This window comes from Argiope bruennichi, chromosome 4, assembly GCF_947563725.1.
Source record: "Argiope bruennichi chromosome 4, qqArgBrue1.1, whole genome shotgun sequence".
Taxonomy (NCBI): domain Eukaryota; kingdom Metazoa; phylum Arthropoda; class Arachnida; order Araneae; family Araneidae; genus Argiope; species Argiope bruennichi.
In genome coordinates this window covers 4,584,122-4,596,536 of record NC_079154.1, presented here as the reverse complement: position 1 = coordinate 4,596,536, position 12,415 = coordinate 4,584,122, and the positions used below count along the sequence as shown (strand labels likewise).

Sequence of the window (12,415 nt, the reverse complement as noted above, 5' to 3'; positions counted from 1 at the left end):
ATACAATCAACTGAAACTCTTACACAGGTAGTACAAAATCATTCAGTTGCAGTTCAGCTTCCGAAGGTGTATGGTGTCGGCTAGGGATGTATATGGATAAAAACATGAAAAAGGAATACAGAATTCAGCATGATGCCTCCTAACATTATAATTCTAAAATCAAAACAAAAGAATTGGTTTTTTGGATTACGTGCATTTTGAAAGAATGACGGACAATATTTTATTATTTTCTCTTGACTCATAAAATTTATCAAGCACTTGTAATTTCAGTATAAACAGTGAGAAAATCATTTCGGTCTGCGAGAAGAAAACATGCGGATTTGGCGTGGGCGCATTTGAAAAGGTGAGGATGAATTAACATTTTATGAATGAATTTATTTGACAAGAAATACTGTAGCAAATTTCTTTTTTTCAAGTTATTTTTGAATTTTAAAGAAATTGCAATTTTATTAATCATTCAATTATTTCATTTGTAATAAAATAAAAAATATAGCATAGATTAAAATTATGACAATTGCAATTATAAACTTTGAATGCTTTTCCTTTTTTTCTCCCCCTTTTTTTTTTTTTTTTTTGCTATACCATCTTTTTCACACAAAAAAGGCTTCTAGCTTTGAAAAAATTTTTACGGTGCATTTATTTTGAAAAAAAAATCTGTATACGGTGTGACATCTCACAACTTTTTATATATTTTGCCATTAAATTCCACGTGCTTGAAGCTGAAAAAAAAAAAAAAAAAAAATCGCAGTTGCACTGTATCTCAGAATAATAAGTTCGAACTAAAATATTCAGAGTAAAAATGCTCATCAGTTTTAAGCGCTTAAAGAAATGCAGTAATTTCAGTTTCGCTCATAATGCTAATAATTAATTTTTTAAACAACTCATAACTTATTAGCTCATAAAATTTTCCAAATTTTCATAAGAACTTAAAACATTTTAAGTTTTAAACGTAGTTTCCTATTGCTATGAATGTCGGTATTTATACCAACACATATTTTATTTAAAAAGTGCTAAAACAATATACAAATTTGCCTTCCTTTGTGATTAGTGCAAATTTCAGAAATCATTTACTAACAACAAGCTGTTGATAGCAGCTTGTTGTTAATAAATAACACACACACACACACACACACACACACACACACACACACACACACACACACACACACACACACACACACACACACACACACACACACACACACACACACACACACACACACACACACACACACACACAAATAAAGAAGATAATTGCACGAGGGCGGCTTTCTGTAAATATAATGTCATTCCACGTTATGGAATATTTTGTTCCATCGTCATTAAAAATATGGGAAATACGAACTAAAAATAGGATATCCTGTTATATAAACTAAATCAAAAAATTATAACACAAAATGAATTAAAAAAAACAGAATTTCAGCGTATCAAATAGGAAAGCAAAGATGTTTTAATGAATTAAGATCTATATATTTTGTGATAGAAAAAAAAATCAGAAAGTTGAACTAGAAACCTATTATTTATAATGCTGAATAAAATAAGATTCACAAATAATTCACATTTATTCTATAAATGGTTTTGTTTCTGTTATTGATATCAGAAATAACAAATTAAGAACAACAAAAAAAATTCTGAAATGGAAATATTTTTTTTTATTTTTTGTTACTTATTTTGTCCGTAATTTAAGAATTTGATACTGAAATAAGAAAAGTTATATTCTTTTTATTTACTTGTTATTAATTTTTCGACTGATAAAATTCCTAATGTTGAAAAAAAAAAAAGCATATTTCAATATAATAATGAAAAACCATTTATTTCAACAAAGTAGGACAGATTTTTCGTTTGAGAAAATAGTCTTTTAAAGTAGCTATGTTATTTTATGCATGGCTTCATGTCCCCTTTATTTCAGTGTGGAAATACTGAAATAAAAAGCAAAAACGATTTATATTAAGAATGCACCTTTCAAAATTTAAAAAAAAAAAAAGCGAAATAGTTAAGTTTCGTAAAGAAAAAAGAAGCAGAGGTTAAAATGTCGGTTTTATGTAGGCGTGATTATATTTTCCTATTAAAAAAATATTTCATCTTTCCGAATATTTTGAGAAAGGAGCCTGTAGTGTTTCAGCATTCTATCGATTAACGCGTTCTGAACTGTAAAAGTGTTTCTCTTGCAGACATTTGTAATTCGCAAAGAAGGCTAAAAATAGGGATCGCGTAACATGGGAAAATCATGTGTGAATTTAAAATGCGCATTGTAAAAACTCTCTCTTTTTATTTTGTTGCTCTAGATGTTTCAGCATTTGCAAGAACAAACTATTAAGAACATAGTCCTGCATTATTTCTTCAAAGATATCTTTGAATTTTTTTTTTTTTTTTCTTTTTCACCAGATGCATTTAGCGACTAATTGATCCGTCGGAATAAACGGCTGCTAAAAATTTTAATTTCACTTGGTCTTCTCAGCAAAAATTTTTTAATGTAAATTTTGATATATGTATGAGTTTTATTATTTTAAAGGATTTATACTATTCAATTAATTGCCTAATACTTCATTTATTTATCGAAAATTTTAACTTTAATGTGAAAAGGCGAAGTGGTTAAATTTTTACTAATCCAATAACTTACTTTCTGTTTATGCATATTCAAATATATATATATATATATATATATATATATATATATATATATATATATATATATATATATATATATATATATATATAATCATATAGTATTGAAATTTTATGAGTTTTACTGAGTATGTTTCTTAATTTAATATTTTCTCAGAGAATTGATTTAACTAAAAAATTATGTATTATATAAGAAAGTGATTTTCAAGCTAAAATGTCGATAGTATAATTTATACATCCTATTATATTACAGGAAAGACAATAATGTTTAAAAAAAGAACGAATTCTAAGTTTTTTTCGTCTTTGATTACTTAAGAAAAAAAACTATGAAAAGAATACTTTAATTATAAAGCTACTCAGTATAAAAAATAATATTCTCATACTTAGATAATGAACTAAAGTCCAAAATGAAATATTTGTATCAATAATAAAAATAATTTGAATTTCATAACAAACAATGAAGTGTATTGTTATAAAATGTATTTAGAATATTTTTAAAAATCAAATAATGTTAAGATAAAAACTGTAGAACAACTTTACTTGCAATAGTGTACATTTTATTACTGTTATTCAATTCTTTCACTTCGTTGTACCTTCTGTCTCCCATCCGTTTTGGGAATTCTCCTCCCAGAAGTCGTTTAATGTCAAAGAGCTGAGACGGCTCTCTGGCATGTAGAATAAATTAACGCATCTCTGCGAAAATATATTTCAGAATTCAAATATTTTATACTGTTCCTAGAAAAAATAAAATAAATTACCTTTTAATTCCTTTCTTTTTTTTCGTTAGAAGTTATCATCTAATTACATGATACCTTCCATTTCAAAAAGTGCTATTTTACTGATTCAATTAAAATTCCATAGAATACTTTAGGTGCTTGTGGATTATATGTGATTTTTGTATCAAATTATAGTCCTTTGGATTACTTAATTTAAGATAATAATTTGAAAAGCGGTAATTCAATACCAGTAAAACACACAATCATCAAATGATCATAAAACATTTTTAAAAACTGAAAATTATACTATTTAATCGTAATCAATCAGGTATTCCTGAAGCATTCATAATGATTATAAAAAAAGATTTTTCGGTTTTGGGTAAAATGTTTACTCATGGGAATAAAGAACAATTTCAAACAAAATTTATTAGATCCTTGTAGACCAATTTCAGAAGGAGATTTTTTTTTTAACTTTCAAACAGAAATCTTTTTTTTTTGTTGCTTTAATTTTCTAATTAATTATATTTGGCAGAACAATCGCATTTCAAAATATTTTCCCTGTAGATAATTATCATGAATGATTTAAAAATCATTGCTAAACCTTTACCTTTGCAATCTATATAAAAGTGTTTATTCTTATTTGGCCTAACAGCTGATTTCTACACCGTTAGAGATAGACATGGAACTGAAAACTGAAATAGCTGAAAATCTCAAAATAAAACTGAGTAAAATGTGTTATTAGAATGAGTTATGGGAATAATTATATTTTAGATCATTTGAGCTAATAAATGTATTTCTAAAAAAAGTTACGCATTCTAATTTAGTATATGGCCCTCGGTCATATCAGTCATATTTAGTAAAAAAAATTGATGACATCTTAAAACATGTGATAAAGAAAAAAAAATGCTTCCATTGTTTTATGACTGAAACCGACCAAGTTATTGCTGACAAAATTAATTGGAGTCGCATACAACTTCTTTTAAGAAACTATTTGAGAAAAAAGTGTTTGGACGAAATTAAAAATGTCATATTATAGAAAATTGTTAAATAGATATTCAGCTAGTCCATAAATAATATTAGAAACATACTAGTTCTTGTTCTATATAAATTATGGTGAAAAAACTAAATAATTTTTATTATAAAATAAGGTAATATTTAACATGGAATTAAAATCAACGATTCCAAAGACTGTCAATAAAAGTCACTTTACTGTTACTGCAAAAGTGATTTACATTCAATAAGATCTAAATTTTCTAATTAATTCTAACCCAGGTGTACAATAACAGCATCAAAAATCTTAATTCCCAGACATTTTTTTTTATTTTAAAACGATCACTCAAGGGAAAAATAAGTTCTTCATGCAAATAAAAACATAAATAAAAATAAAAATAACTTAATGTTATAAGAGCTGAAATTTTGCAGCTTAGAAGAAGGATGAAATTTTAGTTTGACAGTTGGTTTTGGACGTAATTATTGTTTCCATTTAGAAATCTTTTTTTTTTTCTTTTCTGGCTTTCTTTTCCTTTAAGAGAAATTTAATTTTCATAATTTTTTTTTACTAATATATTTTTTTGTTAACTTTAAACACAAAGTATAAATTTTTTTGTTAAATTTAGCACAAAAACTATTCATAATCCTATGAAATGCAAATTCTACGAATTATAGGGTTGTACTTTAAATAAAAGAACCTCTAAATTGGATTTTGAAAATAAAGTCGAAGAAATGATTGTTTAAAAAAAATGATGAATGGCAATTATACTTCTTCATGTAAAATATTTGCAAAAATCCAGGGCGCATAATTTACATAACGGCGCACAATTTCAATTTGTTAACGATCCCTTAAGATATCTCCCGGGATTTTAGATTTAGCAGAAAAATTCATCTAAAAGAAAAGATTTTCAGTGCGTTATATCTAAATCAGTTTTCAGTGCAGTGGAATAATTGTTTTTTGTTTAAAATGTTAGAATGTCTAGAATATTTTACTGAATATGATTGATAAGACTGTATAAAAAGTGAGGCATCGTAACTTTGTAAGTTCTACATTTATTGACTCGAACAACAGAAAATATTATTTTTGACTTATTTAAAGCAGTTTTCCAACTGGAAATATATGCATTCCTTTAACGTTTAGAAATTAATTATTGTATATAATATTTAATGTCTGTTTGTTTGTTTGAACAATTCCACATACCTTAACATATTTAAACGAGGTTTAGCGTATATATTCCTTAACTCCTAGAAAGATTAAATGAGCTATTAATAACTCATTTATACCCACATAAAAGCGGTAAAATAAGAGTAAAAATATTTTAGGTTTTAGTTCTACATACTCTCTGAATAAATTAATATAGAAACATTATTTTTACATAATATAATTAAAATTAAATAGGCTAAATTAATAATCCCAAAAATTAAATAGATTATTTTAATAGCATTCAGTTTTCTTCTATTTTTTCATTCATTTTAATCAATCTAATTCATTTAAATTTCTATCAATTACATTTTTTAGTACTACTTGCATACATGTGTTTTTTTTGGATACATTTAGAACAAATAGAAGAAGAGGAAATTGCGTGTCTTATGAAAAGTTCTTTTAGTTAAATTTTTTAATGTTAATGCAGAGATCACTTTAAAATCGGGATAGAAGCCATGCGGTTTGTTTCAGAAAGACATTGTGAGTTAGTTCTTTTGAAAAATGGCATATGTTGGCAGCAAATATTAACGTCAAAAGGGCGAATGGATATACTCACTTTTTGACGTACTGTAGAAGTGCTTGCACGATAATCCTAACCTCAAGGCCTGGAAATGTTTTAGCTGAAATTTCTGAAGGTAACAGTTTGATAGATATGAAACCAAATTCAGACAGAACTGATACAAGTCTGATCGGCTTCTTAGAAATAACTTATTTACATTCCTGGGATGAGTGATCTCAAGTCATTTTGTCCCACATAAGACTTTATATTTATTCTGTTGGAGTCTATTGGCAAACGAAATCTTTTTAAGAAAGTTTAGAATTGCAAAAATATGAATGAAACCAGACTGAATCTTTAACCGCTGGTAAATGTGGTTTGGTTTATAATTTTCATATATATATATAATATCAAAATCATAAATTTTTAACAATGTGAGAATAAATCCGTCAACAAGAAGATTTTTTTACTACTCCGAAATGCAATATCAGTTTTCTTTAAAAAAAGCAATGAAAGAAAGTGGTCTGCCTGAAATTTTGTCACATTCTCTCTATTAAACGAGTCATTTTTCTCCTTCCGGAGTAAAATTGCAATTTTTTGGGTAAGGCCATGAACGCCACGAGTACTCAAATTTTTATTTTCAGAGTCTTGATCCGAGAGTTTTATGCTTCGTAGTAGAAAAAAAAGATACAAATACCCATTTTGGCTGAATATTTTTAGACCGATTAAAACCAAAATTTGAAACAGAATTACGAATTTATTTTTTAAAAAAAGGCACAAACCGAAATTCATTTATCTAAGTCGATGCGAGTTAGAGCGTTGACGTGCAAGCAAATGTAGGGATAGACAGAGAATGAACCGGCTGAAGAGTTTAGCTTGAAACCTGATATATATATCTAAACTTTATATGTTAAAATTGTGAGCCAAGTTTTATCCATTTTGTAATTATCATGTTCACTTACATTCGAATAGGCAAATGTACTTATTACAAAAGTATATCGCTCGAAATCCGATAAAAATCAGCAAATTTGTTGCAAACATGCTACATTTCATTCGACAAGGCCAAAGAACTTTTTGTACTTTTATTGCAATGACGCTCGTCTGATAATCGGATTGTGTATCTAATTGGATAACATCTTTACTGTCTTTTAACTGTCATAGAGAACGGGTCGTCTAATTAGACAGAAAGTTTGGTCCGATTGGATAGTAGTTGTGAACCACAAATGACTCGCGAAGCACTCAACGTGTCACCTTTTTCACAGGCATAGACATCTGAAAATGAGATTTTCGGACTCGGGTAGATTTGAAACATGATATTTGTCAAAATTTCCAATTCGAATTCTTTAACGATTACATAACTGTCTCTCTCTATATATATATTCTGTCTCTCTCTCTTTATATATAATATATATCTCTCTATATATATTTCATATATGAAAAAGTAATAAAAGTACTATTACTAAAGTATTTTTTATAGTGTATATTACATTCACATAAGTGAAAATTTCAATTAATTATCAATCGCTTTATTAGTTTATCACGAGGTGAGAGAGATGCCACTCAAATTCAAATATTTTTTTTGTGTCCATTTTTAAAATAACATGAATATACATAAAGTCAATGATGCTTATAGTATGCAAAATTGACTTTATGCATGCTACATGCAAAAAAGTAATAATGCTTAAATTTAGTAAAGTTTATGTTACAAAATAATAACAAAATTGTGAAATAAAACCACGTCTTAAACGTTCGGAATGATAAATGCTCATTCGATGCGTAAACACATACGTTACTTGTTTTTTCATATATATTAGTCAAAATATGCTGGTTTATACAAATATATTTAATTTACTACAGAAACTATTTACTATAGAAAGCGAATGTATTATCGTTTTACAAACATGTGATCACCAGCATTTGACAAACTTCAGAACTCCGTGAGTCCGAAAAGAAAATTTTTGGAATCATGTGTATTTGTATACAAACTTGATGACTGAAAAGTGCTTTGATTTCGGCGAATGAAATCTGGCATGTTGACTTTGGATTGCTATCAAATTTTTAGCGAAATTCATTCTCAGATTGTCTATTTGTCTGAGAATAAGGGAATGTGATCATTTCAAAATACAGAGAATTAGATAAATAAAATTTTTTACACTGTTTTAGCATATTATGTGTAAATAAATTAAGATTTGAGCAAATAGGTTGTACGGGCTGAGCGCCTGTGCATTTATTTGCATGCACATCAACGCGACCACTCAAAAAGGGAGAAGCTTAAACAAATGAAATTGGGTATGGGATTTTGTTATGAGAACTATAGCTCTGAGATAAATCGAGGTTTCAATAGATCGACAACGATGTATCAAACACTACAAACAGTTTTTCGAAATAAAAAATGTTCATGTGTGCGATTTTGAAAACTAAAAATCTGAACACTTTCCGCTTTGTTCAAGGCCCACAATTTTTATGGGTGAGGAATGTGATACTTTTATTAAAGAGTATTTAATATAGTTTTAGAGAGATACTCCCGCTGGTTTAACACTGATTTCATGAAACATTACACACTTCTACAAGGATACTGTAGATCAGTGATTTCCAAAGTGCGCACGCTATAGAATCTAGACTTTCTCATTAGAATATTATATAATTTTATTAATATTTTTAATCTAATTTCATACATCACATTTTCGCAGAACATTTATCACATCTTATCACTTTTATTCAGGAACATACAATTAAAACAATTACATCAATAATTTTGCAGGAATTCAGGATCCCTTTAATGGCATTGCTCTAGCTGTATTTAATCCTGGCAAAGGCGATAATCTGATTGGATTGTCTTACGAACAAATAATGAAAAGAAACTTTAGGAGTGTGGAATCAACTACTTTTTAGTAGGAAGTAAAAGAGGAATATTTTCATCTAAGTGTTGAAGTCCAGAGAATTTTTATTTCATTTGCTACTTTATATTTATAGGAAGCCAAGTTTTGAGCAGTTTCTGTTATATTGGGTAAGCTCTAGTTAAATTCCACGATTTGAGAAACTTTTCAATAATCAAAAAAATTTATCTACTCCATTAATTATTATATTTATTTATTTGTTCATTTCATCTATCTATCGTTAATTTTTATATAACCTAAAAACTACTTTATTTATTTCTGACTCAGCATTATAAAAATAGAATATTTTATATAAATTATTGGATGGGATTTTGTGTTGGAGCGTTGTAAAAGGTTGAATTTACCAAGAGTAACAAGAAAAGAAAAGAAAAAAAAAATTAGTGAATCACTGATATCGGGCATAAACTTTCAATTTTGTATTCGACATTTTGATATAATTAACCGATTTCATATTGGATAAGTTAGCAGCTTGGAATATAGATTATTTTGATGACTTTAGTTGTTTTCAGATCAAAGTAGTTATGTTTTTGTACATTGCTAAAGATTGATATTAATCGTGGATAAGAATGATAATGCTATCGAATTGATGTGAAAAAGTGGAGGAGCGAAGAAAACGACATCTAATTAAGATTTGTTTTAAATGAAAATAATAACAGATTGTAGAATATAGTAACAAGAAATTGTAAGAGAAAATAATGAAAATAGTTAATTAATTAAAATGATAACAACGTGCTACAAAGTAACATCAATTAGAAAGAATAGAACATTTTTATTCTGAGTAGTTTAATTCTACATTTTGGAAATTGTGGGGAAACGAATGTAAGACTATAATTTTTTTGACAGTATGATTTTTAAATAATAATAAAGAAAACAAAAAAATTTAATCATAATTAATGCAATTATTACATACTGTTTTTTGATAATTTATTTTATGATTATATATATATATTTGAAATATCGGATTTTTTGAAAAAAATATAATTTTGTGTAAGTAACAGTCAAAAAAAAAATTATGTACTGAAAATATCAATCAAAACTCTATTACACTATTCTTTATCAAAATTTTTCTATATTCTTAATATTTAACATTTTTAGTATGTAATAAAAATAAATAATTTTGACAGTTAAAATAATAAATATTATTTTCGAAAAGATGATTTTAATAAGTAAATAAGTAGTTATAATAAGTAAAATATATTTAGCATTTTAGATAAAGCAATTTTTTTTAATAATTTTGCAAAAAAATTAGCTTAATTGCATTTAATCTGTTCAAAGCTTTTTTTTTAAATAGGGAGAAATTAATTCTTCTTTTGCTGAATAACCCTGCCATGTAAAATTAAAAAAAAATACGGTATGTAAAACATAGATGTATTTAATAAAAAAATAATTAAGATTTTTTTTTTGCAAAATTTAATTTTGATTCGAACTAGTTAAAATAAATATTTGTTTCTAATTACTTAATGATGCAATTTAATCCCTTGTCCTACGAATTCACTTAACTTCCTAATTCGACGACACACCCTATTTGGGACATTTATTATTTTAATTTCAATAATAATATAAGGCATATGAGATATGGAGACGTTTTAAACTGATTTTTTTGTTTTAGAATATTTAATCTTTTTATTTCATTGAAGATTTAAAATTAAAAATTCAGTCATTCAATGCACAAATCAGGCTCGTCATTGTATGCGAAGGGGTTAATATATAGGGCAAATGTTAAATTCAGGAAAAAGGATAGCAAAATGGGTCTAGTCAGTTAAATGTCGAAAATTGAATACTTTTTTTTCCTGTATAATGTTTTTAGATTATTGAATACATTTAAAAATATCTTGTTGGCGTAAAATCTCTGCAAGAAAATATTGAAATTTTGCAATGATTTCAAAAAAGGAGGAAAATAAAAAGAAAGGGAAGTTTTAGTGAACATACTTTTGTTAAAACACTCAAAAAAATAGAAATGAGATTCATTTTGAATCATTTTTTCTATTTTTTGATCATTATGCTTTCTAATTTATTAACATAAATATTCTGGAATCTTGTACAAATAATAAAATCACTGATTATGAAGTTCGAAAAACAGTACAATTTCTGCATCGTAATTAGAATACATACAACAGAATTCTGGCAGATCCATATACAGAATCCCAGTATATAAGCGAATGTAGAATCGATAACAAAATCCCATTTTTAAAAACATGAGACATGTAAGTAAAATAAAAGTGTATAATAATAATAATAAAAAAAAAGATTAGGAACCTTAAAATAAACAAAAAGTTTGAATGATATCGCACGCTTATTTCTGAATTCGTATCTCATTTCGTTTCAGTAGTGGAAGCTTCATTAATCCCTCTCTTAAATGAAAAGCAACATCAAAGATCAAGCCAGAAAAATAATCAAAAAAACCTCCTACGTTTCTCAAAAAGAAATTAAAATTTATATAGATGCAGACGGTATTTATTTTGTCTGCAGATATCCAATTTCTCATTTTTCTTTTGTAGCAGAGTAATTACTTTTTCCAGACTTGCTAATTTTTCCCAGAGCATCTACGATAACATATTTGTTAGGTTAGCAGATATCTGACACGCGAGGAAGAGATTTTTAATTGCTACATTACATTAAGTAATATTTGAACATTTTTCGGACATTTTAATGAAGAAGTTATAAAAGTGTTTTCATGCTCAAAGTTTAGTTTTTAGTATTAATTTTTTTTCTGACTATACTTAAAGGAAAAAAAAATTATGAATTCTAAAATAAAAAAAACAATTAACATTCGACTAGTATTATCTGTTTATATTCTCCTGATTCTATTGAATTAAAAATGATATCTTTGCATTTAGTGATACACCCCAAAACAGAATGAATGTTGCTATTCGTAGAAAATTAAATTTTCGAAATATTTAGTTTTGGTAAAGACGAAATTCGTATTTTTTAATTTTGATTATTTTTAACTGGTTGTAGTTTTTATTCATACCAGAAATAACTACTCAAAGAAGGAATTATTTAACTGATTTAAAAAAATAGCACGAAAAAATTCAAAAAATTTGTTTCATTTTCAATTATATTATTAAGGATCTGTTTTTTAAATATTGCTTGCAACCTGTACATACAAGAATAGTGTGTTAAAATGTTCATCCTTTTATTTTTATTTTTCTGTTTTTTTTTTATTAAATGATTGTTGAAACGTATTTCCCATTTCTATATGTAATGACTTTCTAGTAAAATATTAATCAATATGTGCAATTATTGTATATCTATATCTATCTATCTATCTATATCTATATATATATAATGTGTGTGTGTGTATGGAGTTCTCTCCTTGATTAAATTTAGTTATTTTAATACTTTGTATATAAGATCTCAACCTGTACTTCTATGTTTTTACTTTTCCGTTATCGAATGTGACAATTTTGTTGTTGCATATTTTCACAATTTGCATGATTTAAAAAATTTTTGTCACTTTAGATCTGATTTCAAATTGTCAATACTT

General features: G+C 26.6%; 1 protein-coding gene across 1 annotated transcript in view; it reads left to right on the top strand.

The window, feature by feature from the left end:
• Positions 1-82: 82 nt before the first annotated feature.
• LOC129965482 (rap guanine nucleotide exchange factor 4-like) overlaps positions 83-12,415 on the top strand; it is a 612,559-nt gene continuing 600,226 nt past the window's right edge. The window contains exon 1 of the mRNA XM_056079391.1: positions 83-343. The gene's annotated coding sequence lies outside the window, so the exon portion shown is untranslated. The remainder of the gene's footprint in view (positions 344-12,415) is intronic.